Source organism: Notamacropus eugenii, chromosome 3 (genome assembly GCF_028372415.1).
Source record: "Notamacropus eugenii isolate mMacEug1 chromosome 3, mMacEug1.pri_v2, whole genome shotgun sequence".
In the NCBI taxonomy this organism is placed as follows: Eukaryota; Metazoa; Chordata; class Mammalia; order Diprotodontia; family Macropodidae; genus Notamacropus; species Notamacropus eugenii.
Window position 1 is genome coordinate 219,177,884 of NC_092874.1, and position 16,126 is coordinate 219,194,009.

The 16,126-nt window shown below is 38.8% G+C and overlaps 1 long non-coding RNA gene across 1 annotated transcript; it reads left to right on the forward strand.

The window, feature by feature from the left end:
• The first annotated feature begins 833 nt into the window (after window positions 1–833).
• On the forward strand, window positions 834–3,557 carry LOC140531369 (uncharacterized). The gene is made up of 2 exons (XR_011976333.1): window positions 834–931; window positions 3,297–3,557. It is a non-coding gene; the product is annotated as an uncharacterized lncRNA (long non-coding RNA).
• Window positions 3,558–16,126: the final 12,569 nt, after the last annotated feature.

Here is a 16,126-nt window from a genome sequence, read left to right on the forward strand (position 1 = left end):
AGTGTGATGGCAAAGAAGCTAAAGGAAGAAAGAGTTTCAAGGAAGGAGGTGAAATCTGAGTTATCTAATACTATCCAGAGTGGTCCATGTGGAGGACTGAGAAAAGCTTTTCTAATGATTCTAAAGTCAATGATGACGTTGAAAAGAGCTGTTTCAATTGAGTGATTGTGTTCCATTATGCTCCCTATCTTCATTTTTCCAAAATAAACTCATTCCTTAACCATTTATAATCTGGTTTCTTGCACTATCACTGTAATATTGCTCAGACTAGGAGCTTGGGAATTGAATTTGTAGAAAAGGGTTAGAAAAGCATCTTTGGGGAATAAGAAAAGCGGATAACAAGAGATTAATACTGTTGTGATCAGACCATGAATTTCAGATGTGGTGGACCCAGTTAAGTACACTTTTATAACTCTGTAGCAATGAACTGGGAGTACAGATGGAAAAAACTGAATGGTGCAGGGTGATTAAAAGCTGAGAATTACCGCAGCTTATATGGCAGAATTGTATTAGATGAGATTAGAGGGTTGACTGGTCTCAGTGTTCCAATTAGAATGATGAGTGTGACAAAGGAGCCACAAACTTGCCTTCCCAGATTTGGCTGGATTTGTACTCTACTGTTTGAGGAAATGTGAGCTAGCTGCAAAAAAACTCCCAGGGGATGTAGCAGACTTTATGCACATGCTAACCACACCCAGCCTTTGTGATAAGAGGTGTTTATCCTCAATAGATGTAGGTATTGCTGCTTTAGACATTGCTGCTCTGCCCTGCCCTGTCCATTGTGACAAACTACTTCTGGTCATTCATTGCTTGGTTAAATACAATTCCTGACTATTAGGTTGGTGGTTGTTGTGGTCCTGCTTTGGCCAGGAAACTGATCCTACAAGCAGAATTATTGGGTGTAATGGACAGAAGTGAATTCCCTCAAAATGTGAGTTTGATATTCATTTTTCTTTTAAAATAGCTATTCTGCATTGCACCAAAACATTATACAGCTGTGATTCTGTCATTTTTAAGTATTTTGGTGTCTGAGGGGGGAACCTTTTACAATGAAACAAATTATCCATAAGCCTATATGGGAACTAATTTTTCAGAGGTTTTTCAGATTTGTATGCTTCATTTTATTTTTTTCATTTGTGAATTTGGCAAACAACAACAAATATGAACATTTCCATATGTAAAGAAGAGAAGAAGAGTCTTGTATATGCAACCATAAATCTTTATTTATGTAGTTTAAGTTTTAAGTATTTATGAAATCTAACACGGCCATTCCAAATCTTCCTTGCTTCTTTTTAGCTCTTTCAGAACTTCCTTCTACTCTCTTCTCTGTGCTTTTTAATGTTTCATTGAGACTTTTTGTCTTATACAGTTCTATCACTGCATTCCATTCTATAACTCACACTGTGGCAAATAAAAGCCCTCCCCTGTTGTAAATATGAATAATTAAAAAGAAAAAATTTATATAGTGGTTATGTTTCATTCTCCAACTCTAGTCCACTACCTCTCAAGAGATGCAATGCTACATTATCAGTCTTCTGGGATGGAGACTGGTCTTTGCACTGGTAAGATAGAAATCCTTTAAAATTCTTTTCTATTGTATACTTACCTCATTTTATCCTTTCAGCCATTACCTGTTTTCCAGGTCTGCTCACTTCATTTCACTTATTCATACAAGTCTTCTCAGGTTTCTCTAAATAAATCCCTTTTACAATATTTCATTACATTCATACATTGCAATTTGTTCATCCATTCTCATCCTCTCTCTCTCTCTCTCTCTTTCTCTCTCTGTCTCTCTCGTAAGATAAATGGCTTTTCCCTTAGATTCTGAAATACTGTGTAACAACACTAGCACACCCCACACCCAGCCCTACGACATCAGTTGGTGCTGAACGTAATAGGGCAAATCTTTTGAGCAACATTTAAACATCTTGGAATTTCACATTTTTGCTGTTCTTCCTAGCAAAGGAAGGATGGCAAAGTTTGGTCTGGCCTATATGGAGTTTTGAGAGAAGCAGGAGACCGAGAGACAGAACAGTGAGTTAGTTGCCTACATCCCACTCATGCAGTATCCTCCTGCTGAGTTTCTGTCTCATTTGCTCCTTCCATTGTTATGGTATCAGCAAATCCCCAGACTCAGATATCTCTGGATCTACTTCATTCAGGTGATTGTAAAACTTCCACTTGGAATGTAAAAATTAGAATTAAATGTAAAAGAAAAGAAGTTCCCTGTGTTTGAAAGGGATGTAGTGTATAAATCCTGAAAAGCTTTCAATAATAGGATTTAGAGAAAAAAATGAAGAAAAATAAATATTTCAAATTCAACAGGATAATATGTTGCATCCAACCACCATAGACTATTTCTTTCTGTGAAATATTCACCTTTAGTTCTTCAGAGGTAATGTTGATCTGTATCTGGCTGCCTAATAGCAACATTATGTTAATACTTTTTAAAATGGGCCTTTGTTTTCATGGGAAGCTTGGGGTCATTAAAAGAGCTTCTTAATTTTCCCAAGGAATGTATTCCACTCTTCTTCTTTTTATGTGATCTATCTGTCTTGTCTATTCCAGATGTATATTCTATTTGACAAGATCACATTTTGAGATGTTGGCAAAGAAATTCTTTATCCACTCAGTCCTCCTTTTGTGGATAGATAGGACAAATTCCTTTGAGTGATTACAGCTCTCTTCCAGAAGATTTTGCAACATTCTGGTGCTTGGTGGTTCATATTAGTCATAAAACATAGGAGTATCTGAAGAACCTTACCATCCACAAGAAATCTCTTTTCACATGGATTCTATGTTGGATACCATCTATCACAATGGCTAACCTATATCTCTCTCTTTTATGTCTAGAAAGAAGGAATCTCAAGATTCTTCCCTTTATACTTTTCCTCTTGCAAAAGGTGGTATGGTTTAAGGGATTAGCTCTGATCTAAAATAATAGTGAGAGTTGCATTGATTTATTCACTTGCTCTCTTATTCATATCCATTCATTTACTCAGTGATAGCAACACTGGGGTATTTCAAGAAGCAGGGTTGTTCAACCTCTCATATTTGTTTTCCTCACTGATTACTTTCTAATTGCCTAAATAGATATAAACCTTGTATAAAGTCAGTATGAACTTTGAAGTTTGAGCCTCTACATTCACAAATTTATTGTATGTACTAGAAAGAAAGACCATGTTATGAGTTTCAGAGATAAATTCTAACATCATATCTTGATCATGTTTATACTTTGAAGTTCTATTGCCTATGATTATCTTCATGATCATAATGACATTTTCTTTTTTTTCCAGGAAACATATACTATGGATTCTTTTGGGGTTTTATGTCTTTGCCATTTTGGGATTATCATGTTATATACTTTTTGATGATTCTACGTTTATCTTTGAAACCATGCTCCATAAGATTCTAGGGCGGCGAAGAATGTGGCAACTGAAAGAGTTCCTTATTCCCGTCTTGCGATTGGAAGTGGATGACTTGTTGCCATGTTAAAGATAAGGCATTATGCTATTAGCCTATTAACTTTTTCTCAATAAAATTCTGGCTGTTATTATCTTGTTTGTATTGTGTTCTTCATAGGATACTGCTTTTGAAAATATTAAGCATTAAATGCCCATAGAGTAAAAATAAAGTGTTCATGTTCTACTTTAGCAGTGGAAAATTTATTTATTCCACCCTCTGGCTACCAGGCTCACTATGCACACTGATGCATCTTCCTCAGTCCATTGACCCCTCCTTCTCAAGTAGTTAATGATTAAGGTTTGTGGAAGTAAGTTCCCCTTTGAGTAAGGATTCTCAATCTTTTTGATCTCAGGATCCATTTACATTCTTAAAAATTATTGAGGACCAAGAGCTTTTGTTTATGTTGATTTTATCTATGAATATTTACTGTCTTAGAAATTAAGATGTCTTAGTGTTCTTATGAAAGTAGTTTTGATCTCTTAGGCCCTCTGAAAGGATCTTAGGGACTGTCTCCAAGAGGTTTCCAGAGAACACACTTTGAAATGCTCCCTCGAACATGCTGCTCATCCTGTACCATTCAATCTCGACTCATCATGGTTACTTTCAATGTCTTCTTCCCATATCCACTGAGGGTGCTCTACTTGGGAGACGCCATTGGCACAGACACCTTCACATTGCTTTGGATATTTACAATTTAAATATAAACTTAATTTATCATTATATAATAATGCACAAGTGTGGTGGAGATGTTTTGAACCCCAACTGTGAGAATTCATATCTAATGCCTGGGAACAAGAGATTGTTATGACACTGGATCGTTAGAAACTGAACTCTAAGAAAGAATAATAAAAATTCACTTTACACATGCTAAAAACCACTTTTCTTAACACCTACTGTCTGAGTTTTCCTATTATTTACCTTGTTCTTATGGCCTTTTGTACAATTTGAATTTTGAGGTTGAAGTTGATAACCAAAAAGAGTTGGACTCATTCCTCCTGCAGAACCAGCCCTTGGAATATGGATGTGACTAGCCAGATCCAGTCACTCCTTTTCTTTCCCCACCAAAAAGTTTCTAGTCTCCATTTACCACTCTTGTTCCAACCTTTTGGTAGGATGTTTTCTGAGTATATGTAGAAAGAAAACAATGAGGAGGACCAGGGACACCACAAACCCACCATCCCGTCTTCACCAGACAGCAATCAGTATAAGAAAACCCAGGAACCAGTTTTACATTGCTTCAAGAAGTTTATTAAATATTAACTCAACACTCATCAAGACACCCCCCAGCTAGAATTTTTTTAATTCAGTATTTTAGATAGTGGGGTCAGACATTTGTCTCTTTTCCTATACCATGCCAAGCACTAACTTTATTTCTCTTGCAACTTCCCCAGACACCCCCATTTGCTAGTAAAGGCATACACCATTCAAAAGTGGTTATGGTTCATCATAATATTATATCTAAAGTGAGCTGGTTTTCAGCTACTCAACAAGTCAGGAATGATGAATATACTTGGAGAAGAGAAAAACATTGAAGCAATTCTCTGCTAACTTGGACATAGGGAGAAAAGGGGAGAGGAAAATGAAAGTGCCTCAGTGTTCTTGGATCTTCAAGACAGAAATATTTCAGCACAGTCCATTCCAACTACACTTCTCATCTGGTCTCAGCAGATGGAAGCAACAGCTGATGGAGCCAAGCTGTCCAGTCTCTACTTCTCCCAATTTAGCTTTGTGAGAAGTATGCTCACTCTGAAAACAACAATAGTCATTTCGTTGTTGAAGCCAGGAAAGCCCTAATTTTATTTTACATTCTTGGGAATAGGCAACTCCCTAATGAAGCACAAATGCTAAAGTTAACTAAAGGCTATTTATTTCCTGTTCACAATTCAAAATTACCTCCTTATTCCCCACTGGCTGGATGCAACTTCCTGAACTGCCATATTCCATGTTATTTTTCTAGATATATTCCTCCTCTCTTGTCACACATTGCATGTGCATTTAAATTGGCTAGCTCCGCCCTGGGGGGGTGTTGGATAATATTAAACAGCTCTTTAAGCATGCATACAAGCTTCTGACCTTTTATCTGAGCCTGGTGCTGCTAGGTCACAGCTCTGGTTGGAACCAGTTACTTCTAATTTACTTGCTCTTCTCTTTCCTGCAAAGCTGGGAGTGTAGTGTTAATCCTGTGCAGCAAACAGAATTCCTTCTTTTGTTTCTCACAGCTTCCATTCCTTGCAGGCTTTGAGCCTCTTTCTCCACTCACCTTTGTCCCATCTCCAAAGTTCAAACTCCTCTCATTCAAACTGTATGCACATAGTCTCTCTTTCCCAAAAGTCATCAGTCTTAATTACTGCCATTAATAATGTTGCCACCGAAATACTCCCCTCAGAGCTCACAATATATTTCTATTACTACCAGTAAGGAAAGAAAACAGCATTATCCATCAAGTATTACATTCCCAGAAACTTATGTAGTTAGACTGTGAAACTACTTTACCCAAAGAAATTCATCTTCAAAAACCTGCTATGTTATTCTTTTCCAATTGAATAGTTTGCTAACAATGCAGAGTGCTTTCCTGATCTTTTGGGAGAGTAGACCCTTGATGCGGGCTATTTTTCCTAACATTGAAACCAAGTAATATGTGAATCCATAGTTAAGTGAGATGCCTCATAAACTTCCATGAATACAAACCACTGCAGATATAAATCAATTCTCTTTAACTGAAGACCATCTTTGGGACCCTGAGCTCTAACAGATGAACTCTCATCAATACCTTCATACAATATTCACTTATTCATTCATTCAGTAAACATTTATTAAGTGCCTATTATGAGGCAGAGGCATGAAGTGGTGAAGAGGTGATGCAGGGCATGAAGTTACAAAGACTCATCTTCCTGAATTCAAATCTGTGAATTACTTCCTGTGTTACCCTGGGCAAGTCACTTAACCCTGATTTCCTCAGTTCCTCATCTGTAAAATGAGCTGGAGAAGAAAATGGCATACCATTCCAGTATCTTTGCCAAGAAATCTCCACATGGGGTCATGAATAGTCAAACATAGCTGAACAACAACACTGTGCCACGAACTGTGCTAAGCACTCTCAGTATAAAAAGAGGCTAAAGATGGTTCCTGCCTTCAAGGAGTTCACAATCTTTTCTGTAGTCAGTGCACTGGGTCATTTCCTAGCCAGCCCTAAGTCACGTTGCCACATGTGTATCCTTGGCCAATTCTTTTCTCTTCCTCTCCCCACTCCACCCATTCCAACTCTAGATCCTGTATACATACTCTCCCCCATTAGGATGTAAGCTTATTGAGGGCATGGACTGTCTTGTTGGCTTATTTTTGTATCCTCAACACTTACTATAATGTCTAGTACACAGTAAGCCCCTAGTAAACACCTTTTCATCCATTCACCTATTCATCTCTCCATCCATTCATTTGGTCAATATTTTTGTTGTGCTGTAGGGGTGTTAGCAAACCCCAACCTTACGGGTGAAAGGGCACAAGTCTCTCTCGAAAGAATTTGACCACTCAAGTCTTCTTTCAGTCCAAGTAACAAGGTTTATTGTATTGCCAATAGAAGCAGGACTCTTAAGGAATCTATGCAGTTGATGAGGGTAAGAAAGACTATGGGAACATCTGTACGGGATTAAGGAATGGCAAGTAGCCTGGGTTTGGCCAGGGGCAGACAATGGAAGGAGTTAAGTGGCAGGACAGCCCTAGTGAAAGTGCAGTTAAAAGGATTATTGACTGGGATGACTGATGCTTCAGGTTAACCCCAGGGATCTAAATTCAGGGGCTGGGTCCCTGAAATCCATGGGAAAGTTCAAAGTGGGATTTGGTCCAGAGCAGACTAGTGTGTATGTGTGTATGGGGGAAGTTCTGTGCTTTCATCCAGAAGATCTGTATTCAAATTCTGATTCTGACACATATTAACTATGTGACTATTGGTAAGTCAATTGGGGTGTAGGGTGTGTTCAGGGAGGACCAAGACCTTTGATATGATGGCTGTCACGTCCTTTCTCGGGCTCTTTCCACCTTTGGTGTTCACCTGTTCCACTTGACTCTCACCTGTGCCTCCAAAAAGCTGCTGCATGAGCAGCCACCACACTCCAGTAAACTATTTTGGCAGATGGGCCAAACCAGGTTGAGTGTAACCAAGGGGTCTCAAACCCATTGGTGAGTTAGGGCGATGTCTCACTCAAGCATGTGAAGACTTCTCCTAGTGGAATGGGTGGATGAGAACAATTTTTTCCAACAGCCACAAAGGCAGTTTAAGCAGGCAATGTGGAGCACTTAGAGCTTGGTTAGACACCCAAGACACCAAGGTCATCCACTGCAACCTATGCCATTGCCAGCCGTCTTGACTCTGTCCTGCTATTGGACTATGAGGACTCTGGAGGAGAGTGAGACTGACAACTTCATTCAACTGCATCACTTCCAATTTGCACAGGAATCAAACGACATCACCCATACCATTTCACTATTATACCTCAAAGTCCTGTGGTGACAGGCAAGTGATAAAACAGTGGATGCAGATTCACTGGGAGCTGGAGTCACAACCAGTGCCTATGCTCCCACCATAATGAACCCTGATGAGATCAATGAAAAATTTTATGAAGACCTAGAGACTCTTATCATCAACATGCCAAAAGAGGACAAGCTTATAATTCTGGGTGACTTCAATGCTAGAGTAGTCTCAGAGTACCAGACTTGGCAGGGAGTCGAAGGGAGGAATGGAGTTGGAAACAGCAACAGTAGTGGTCATTTACTGCTGAAGACTTGTGTATCGTATGACCTTCTCATCACCAACACTGTTTTCTGTTTACCTAATGCAATGAAACTTCATGGATGCACCCTCACAGCAAACATTGCCATCTAATAGACTATGTGATTGTAATGAGAAGAGATAGACAAGATGTGAGAGTGACAAAGGCAATGTGTGGGAAAGAGTGCTGAACTGATCATAGACTTATCCTTTCCAAAGTAATTATTTACATTCACCAAAAGTGCTACCCCCACGGCAAAATGGCTACCAGAAGAATTAATGTCAACAAACTAGAGCTCTTCTCTGAGTGTGAACAGTTTGTTGCTAACTTGAAAGGAAAGTTGAGCCAACACACAGTTGGCAACAGTGGAGCAGAAAAGGAGTAGGCAGCTTTCAGAGATTCGGTATACAGCACTGCAATTGGTCATCTGGGTCAGAACACTCACAAACACTAAGACTGGTTTGATGAAAATGATGGGGAAATCCAGAAGCTGCTAAATGAAAAACAGAGCTCCACAGGATTTACCAGCAGGACAGTTCATCCATTTCTAAGAAGGCAGCATTTAATTCCATCAAAAGCAAAGTACAAGCAAAGCTTAGAGAGATGCAGGATTCCTGGTTCAGGAAGAAGGCAGATGAAAATTAGTTTTATGCTGATAGTAACAATCCAAAGCACTTTTATGATTCTCTGAAAGCTATTCATGAACCAAAAACCTATGGTGCATCACAACTACTCAGTGCTGATGGAGCTATATGGATTAGTGATAAAGACATGATCCTAGAGAGATGGGCTGAACACTTCCATGGTGTTCTCAACAGACCATAATCAATCAATGCTGAGGCCATTGACTGTTTACCTCAGATTGAAGTCAATCCCTCCTTAGCTGAACTTCCAACCGAAGAAGAAGTTTTGAGTGTCATCAGACTCCTTTCATGTGGTAGTACCAATTCTATCCCACTTGAGATTTATAAGGTACGGCGACCATCGCTCATACAAAAGCTGATTGAAATTTTCCAAGTTATATGGCAAGAGGAGGTTATCCCCCAGGAGTTCAAGGATGCCTCCATTGTCCATCTCTATAAAAGTAAAAGGAATAGATTGTCCTGTGATAATCATGGGAGTGGGGGGGATCTCTCTCTTAGTCACTGCTGGCAAGATTCTTGCCAGAGTCCTCAATAGGCTGATCCTTCAACTGGAAGATGGTCATATACCTGAGAGCCAGTATGGCTTCAGAAAAGGACGAGGAACAGTCAATATGGTGTTTGTTGCCCGACAACTCCAGGAGAAATGCCAGAAACAGAACAGAGGTCTGTACACAATGTTTGTAGATCTGACCAAGCCTTTGACACTGTTAGAAGGAAGAGATTATGAAAAATTATGTCAAAATTTGGTTGCCCAGAGAAGTTCATCAGCATTGTATGTCAGTTTCATGATGTCATGTTTGTCTGGGTTCTGGATAGTAGACAATGCTCTCATGCTTTCCCAGTCACCAGTGGAGTGAAACAGGGCTGTGAAGCACACAAGCTTCCATACTTTTTAGCATGATGTTTTCAGCCATGTTGTCAAATGGTTTCAATGAGGATGAACATGGCATCAAAGTCAAAGATCGTACTGAGGGTAAGTTCTGCAATTTGAAAAGGCTACAAACCAAGACCAAAGTGGAGGGAGTGCTGGCGCATGATTTTCTGTTTGTAGATGATTGTGCACTCAATGCAGCTTCTGAAGCTGAGATGCAACAAAGTATGGACCAATTTTATGCTACCTGTGCTAATTTTGACCTAATAACTAACACCAAGAAAAGACAGGTGCTCCATCAGCCAACACCACACCATCTATATGTGGAACAATCAATTACAACAAATGGAGAAGTTTTGAATGCTGTGGATAAGTTCACTTACCTTGGTAGCGTACTTTCCAGGGATGTACACATTGACAATGAGGTTGATGCACACGCTGCCAGAGCTAGCTCAGTGTTTGGGAGGCTCTGAAGAAAAGTTTGGGAGAGAAGAGGTATTAGACTGACTACCAAACTGAAGGTCTACAGAGTTGTTGTGCTGACTTCATTGTTGTATGGCTGTGAAACATGGACAGTCTACCAGTGCCATGCCAGGAGACTAAATCACTTCAATCTGAACTGTCTTAGGAAGAGTCTGAAGATCACCTGGTAGGATGAGGTATCAGACACTTGCTCGAACTAAACTGCCAAGCATTCAAATTATGCTTCAGCACAACTCTCATGGGCTGGCCACATTGTTCGAATGCAAAATGTACACTTACCAAAAAGATTATTTTATGGAGAACTCACATGTGGCAAACAATCACATGGTGGTCAGAAGAAGTGATTCAAGGACACTGTCAAGGTTTCTCCCAAGAATTTTCATTTGATTGTGTGACATAGGAGACAGTGGCACAAGACCGTTCAGCATGGTGTGCCCACATCAGAAAAGGTGTTGTGTTCCATGAGCAAAATAGAATTGAAACAACAAAATGCAAATGTAGGTTGTGCAAATTTGGAGTAACCACCCCAAATGTTCACACAGACTATCTGTGCCCAATCTGTGGTAGGGCATTCTGAGCAAGCATTGGTCTGATCAACCCCCATCAGACACATTGAAACTTCACTTTATCATGGTGATGTCATTTTGGTCCTCTTCAAGAATGAAGGACAACCAACCAACCATTGGCAAGTCAATTAACCCTTCTCTGTCTCCATAGCCTCCTCTATAAAATGAAATTCATTAAGGTCACATTGGCATATTTTGCTGCTGGAGGTTTTCTCTTGTCTTCCTACCACACTTTATCTGCTGATACAGATTCAATAATACTCCAGCCACCAAGAACTTATAAATGTGTAGTAGTATCTGAATAAAATAATTTCATTTTATTTTTGACATTTTTGGTATTTGTACTATCATTTCAGAGGCTTGTAGTTTGGTTTCTATTTTTATTTTTTGACAAATAAAATGAGATAAGCTACATGAATGGTAATGCACTATAGGTTAGCTTTTATTATTACTATTAAGTCCCAGAGATCTCTACTACTTTTGGTAGGGAAAGTAAAGAAATCAGTATTCCCTCTACAATGACATAATATATCATATATTTACTCTGATTCAATATCTCTGTTTAAAAAAGAAAAAACCTCAAAATTCCCCTCCTGGACAACCCAGAAAGGTATTCTTTGGATGTTTTAACCTCACAAGGCCATCATCTTTAATTCCTTCACCTAAAACAAAGGAACAAATGCTGAGGCAAAAAAAACAACTGAAGTTGTTTTATTTCAACACATAATCTTCCCAGATTTTATGCCATTTTTTTTTGGAAAGAAATCTTGGGTGCAACCATTACATGAAGCTTTTTTAAAATTGTGCCAGTATTACTTAAATCATTTATCATTAATATAATAGTAATATAAATAATACTTATAGTCTTTAAAATTACTTAAAAATCATTTGTAATTAAACTGTCTTTGGTGCAAGATTAAGATGCACGGAACACTGGAGAATATATGTTACAGTTGGGAAGATGTAAGTTTTACTATATCATGTGACTTACTTATGACTGCTTCACTTGCCCTCACATTCCCCTTGTACCTATGGCTCTTTATTGGGTTGAGTGACAGTACTGGTAGTATGACAGTGCTCTAAACAAACAAGCCACCTTTTAAGTGGCACGAGAAACATAATTATACCATGCAACAATTATGCAATGAAAGAATATAAACCAATTTTTGAACTGGAAAAAAAAATATGAAAACAGACTGGGTGCAACAATTATGTGGCGAAATATAATATTGGCTTCAGAGAGAAGGGACAGACCCCATAGTATATCCTGGAGTGTGTTATACTAAATATACATATATATGCATATATATGTATACATATATACATATGTACGCACACATATATACTATATATATCCCCTTACAATATTATAAGGTTTCTTGACAAACATAGTGAAGTAATGAAACCAAGGGCATAGGTCTACAAAGAGAAAAGGGTAGAGGTTGTCAAATGCCATTTTGAATTCCTCTGCAACCAAGCAAAGAGGATCTCATTCACCACATCGTTAGCTGACTGAAACCAATCACAAAATATCCACACATTCTCCAAAGCCTGTCCAACGATATTTCTTTACCCCTCACTGAAACTCTCCCAGAAGTAGGTTCCCTTGCCTTTTCTATATCAAAAATTACCTTCAGAGGTTCTTTTTGTGTGTACCAGTTTTTTGCTACAGTTAGATTTTCTGTGAGTGTCTCATTTCATTCTAATCTCAATTCTGGACCATCATACTGGTCTCGGTCAGGTCTAACATAGAACTCTATCTCAAAAATCAGTGGGTACAGGGGTGCAGTGCATGTTCTCTGGCACCAATGACAGATAATTGAGGCATTAATCATCTGCTATTATATCCTAGAGAGTTTACCATCTTATTCTTTATGAAAAACTCAAACCCAGACTGGACCCTGGAGCTTGGTTTTTTATTTTTGTTTTTTTTTTTTCAGTTTTCAACATTCATTTCCACAAAATTTTGAGTTCCATATTTTCTCCCCATCTCTCCCCACTCCCACCCCTAAACGCCGTGCATTCTGGTCACTCCTTTCTCTGATCTGCCCTCCCTTCTATCTCATCCCTACCTTCCCTTATCCCCACCTTCTGTCTTTTTTTGTAGGGCAAGATAGGTTTCTATACCCCATTACCTGTATTTCTTAATTCTCAGTTGTATGCAAATAATTCTCCACATTAGTTCCTAAAACTTTGAGTTCTAATTTCTCTCCCTTCCTCCCTCCCCACCCCTTCCCACTGAGAAGGCAAACATTTCAATATAGGCTATATATATGTGCAGTTTTGCAAAAGTCTTCCATAATAGTCATGTTGTACAAGACTAACTATATTTCCTTCCATTCTATCCTGCCCCCTCATTTATTCTGTTCTCTCTTTTGACCTTGTCCCTCCCAAAGGAGTTAATTTCTAATTACTCCCTCCTCCCATTTGCCCTCCCTTCTATCATCTTCTCAGCCCATGTATCCCTGTCTCCTCTACTTTCCTATTGTGTAAGAAAGATTTTCATACCAAATTGAGTGTGCATGTTATTCCTTCCTTAAGTCAAATGTGATAAGAGTAAACTTCACTTTTTCCCTCTCATCTCCCTGCTTTTCCCCTCCATTGAAAAAACTTTTTCTTGCCTCTTTTATAAGAGATAATTGGCCTCATTCCATTTCTCCCTTTCTCCTCCCAATATATTCCTCTCTCACCCCTTAATTTTATTTTTTTAGATATTATCCCTTTCTATTCAACTTACCTTGTGCTCTCAGTCAATATATATATATTTGTGTGTGTGTGCATGTGGGTGTGTGTAATTCCTCCAATTACTCAAATACTGAAAAAAGTTTCAAGAGTTACAAATATTATCTTTACATGTAGAAATTAAACAGTTCAACTTTAGTAAGTCCCTTAGGATTTCTCTTTCCTGTTTACCTTTTCATGCTTCTCTTGATCCTTGTGTTTGGAAGTCAAATTTTCTATTCAGCTCTAGTCTTTTCATCAAGAATGCTTGAAAGTCCCCTATTTCATTGAATGACTGTTTTTCCCCTGAAGTATTATATTCAGTTTTCTTCAGTAGATGATTCTTGGTTTTAATCCTAGTTGCTTTGACTTCTGGAATATCATGTTCCAAGCCCTTCTATCTGTTAATGTAGAAGCTGCTAGATCTTGTGTTATCCTGATTGTATTTCCACAATACCCAAACTGTTTCTTTCTAGTTGCTTACAATATTTTCTCCTTGACCAGGGAACTCTGGAATTTGGCTATAATATTCCTAGGAGTTTCTCTTTTCTGATTTCTTTCAGGAGGTGATGAATGGATTCTTTCAATATTTATTTTGCCCTCTGGTTCTAGAATATCAAGGCAGTTTTCCTTGATAATTTCATGAAAGACCATGTCTAGGTTCTTTTTTTGATCATGGCTTTCAGGTAGTCCCATAATTTTTACATTGTCTCTCCTGAATCTATTTTCCAGGTCAGTTGTTTATCCAATGAAATATTTCACATTATCTTCTATTTTTTCATTCTTTTGATTTTGTTTCTTAATTTCTTAGTTTCTCATAAAGTCATTAGCTTCCATCTGCTCCATTCTAATTTTTAAAGAACTATTTTCTTCAGTGAGCTTTTGAACCTCTTTTTCCATTTGTCTAATTCTGCTTTATAAAGCATTCTGCTCCTTAGTGGTTTTTTGGACCTCTTTTGCCTTTTGGATTAGTCTATTTTTAAAGGTGTTATTTTCTTCAGCATTTTTTGAGTCTTCTTTAGCAAGTGTTGACTTGCTTTTCATGCTTTTCTTGCATAGCTCTCATTTCTCTTCCCAATTTTTCCTCCATCTCTCTTAGTTGATTTTCAAAATTCTTTTTGAGCTCTTCCATGGCCTAAGACAATTGTATATTTATTTTGGAGATTTTGGATGCAGAAGCCTTGACTTTTAGGTCTTCCTCTGATGGTATGCATTGTTCTTCCTCATCTGAAAGGATGGAAGAAAATACCTGTTCATCAAGAAAGTAACCTTGTTTAGTCTTATTTGTTTTCCCTTTTGGAGGCATTTTCCCAGCCAGTTACTTGACTTTGGAGTCCTTTGTCAAGAGGAAGGTAGACTCTGGGTACCTGTAAGTTCTCAGTTCCTCCAAGGTGGCACAGTCAAGGGAGAGTAGTTTACTCCTCTCCTGGCCTGTGCTCTTGTCTGTGAGCACTCTGTTCTGCCTAGGATCTGCCAGTAGGATTCCACAGTCACCACCAGCTACACTACCAGCGCTCCTCCTCACCCTAGGGCTAACACTCAGGGCTAACCCAGAGAAGCAGCTCAATTCCCCTGGGGGTTTTAGGCCAAGGGTTCCAAAAATGGAGGCTGTGCTGCAGTTGCTGCTACCAGCAGGGCCAGATAGTGTTTCCTTCTCACCCAGGTGAGAGAGTTTTCTCATTGACTTTTGAAGCTGTCTTTGGCGCTTCTGGGTTGAGCAATCTGGGAACTGCAACTGCTTTCTGCAATTCCACCCCCTGAGGTCTGCTCCAGTCCTGTCCCTGCCGCACTGTGCAGTCAAGGCTGAGCTGCCCTCTGCTCCAAGCTGGTGCAATAGACCTTTCCTTTCAGTCTTCCAGGTTGCCTTGGGCTGGAAATCTCTTTCACTCTGTTGTTTTGTGGCTTTTGCTGCTCTAGAATTTGTTTAGAGTCATTTTTTATAGGTATTTTATTGGCTATGGGGGAAAGCTTCTACAACTCCATCTTTCTACTCTGCCATCTTGGCTCTGTCCACTGCAGCTTGGTTTTGAGGTTTTGGGGTTGTTGTTTTTTTTGGTTAGGTTATCAATACCAATTACCAACCTCTGCTCATTTCACAGATTGTAACTTTGATATACTCACTGTGGCAGGTTTCAATGTGAAACAGTGAACAGAACAGGAAAAATTCACTGTTAGGGATGTAGTATTTGGAAGAAAGTTCTCTTCTATCTAAGATTGTCTTCAATTTACACAGGATAGTTTTAAAGCAGTTATTTGCATCTCATTTTCCCCATTACAACATGAGCTCCTTGAGAAGAGAGACCAGGTTTTCCATTTCTTTGTGTCTCTAGTGTCAAGCATATCACCTGGCACATAGTAAGTGTTCAATAAATGTAACTTTGTTAACTCACTGACAGACAAGCAAATCACTTACCCCCTGTTTGCCTGAGTTTCCTAATTGTAAAATGGGGATAATAATAACACATCTCCCAGGGCTGTCGTGAGGATCAAATGAGATAATACATGTATAGCATTTAGTACATAATAGTAACTTAATAAATGCTTCTTCCCTTCCTTTTCCTTTCCCCAAATAATCATAAACAGCAAACCAAAACTAACTAATCCTAATCC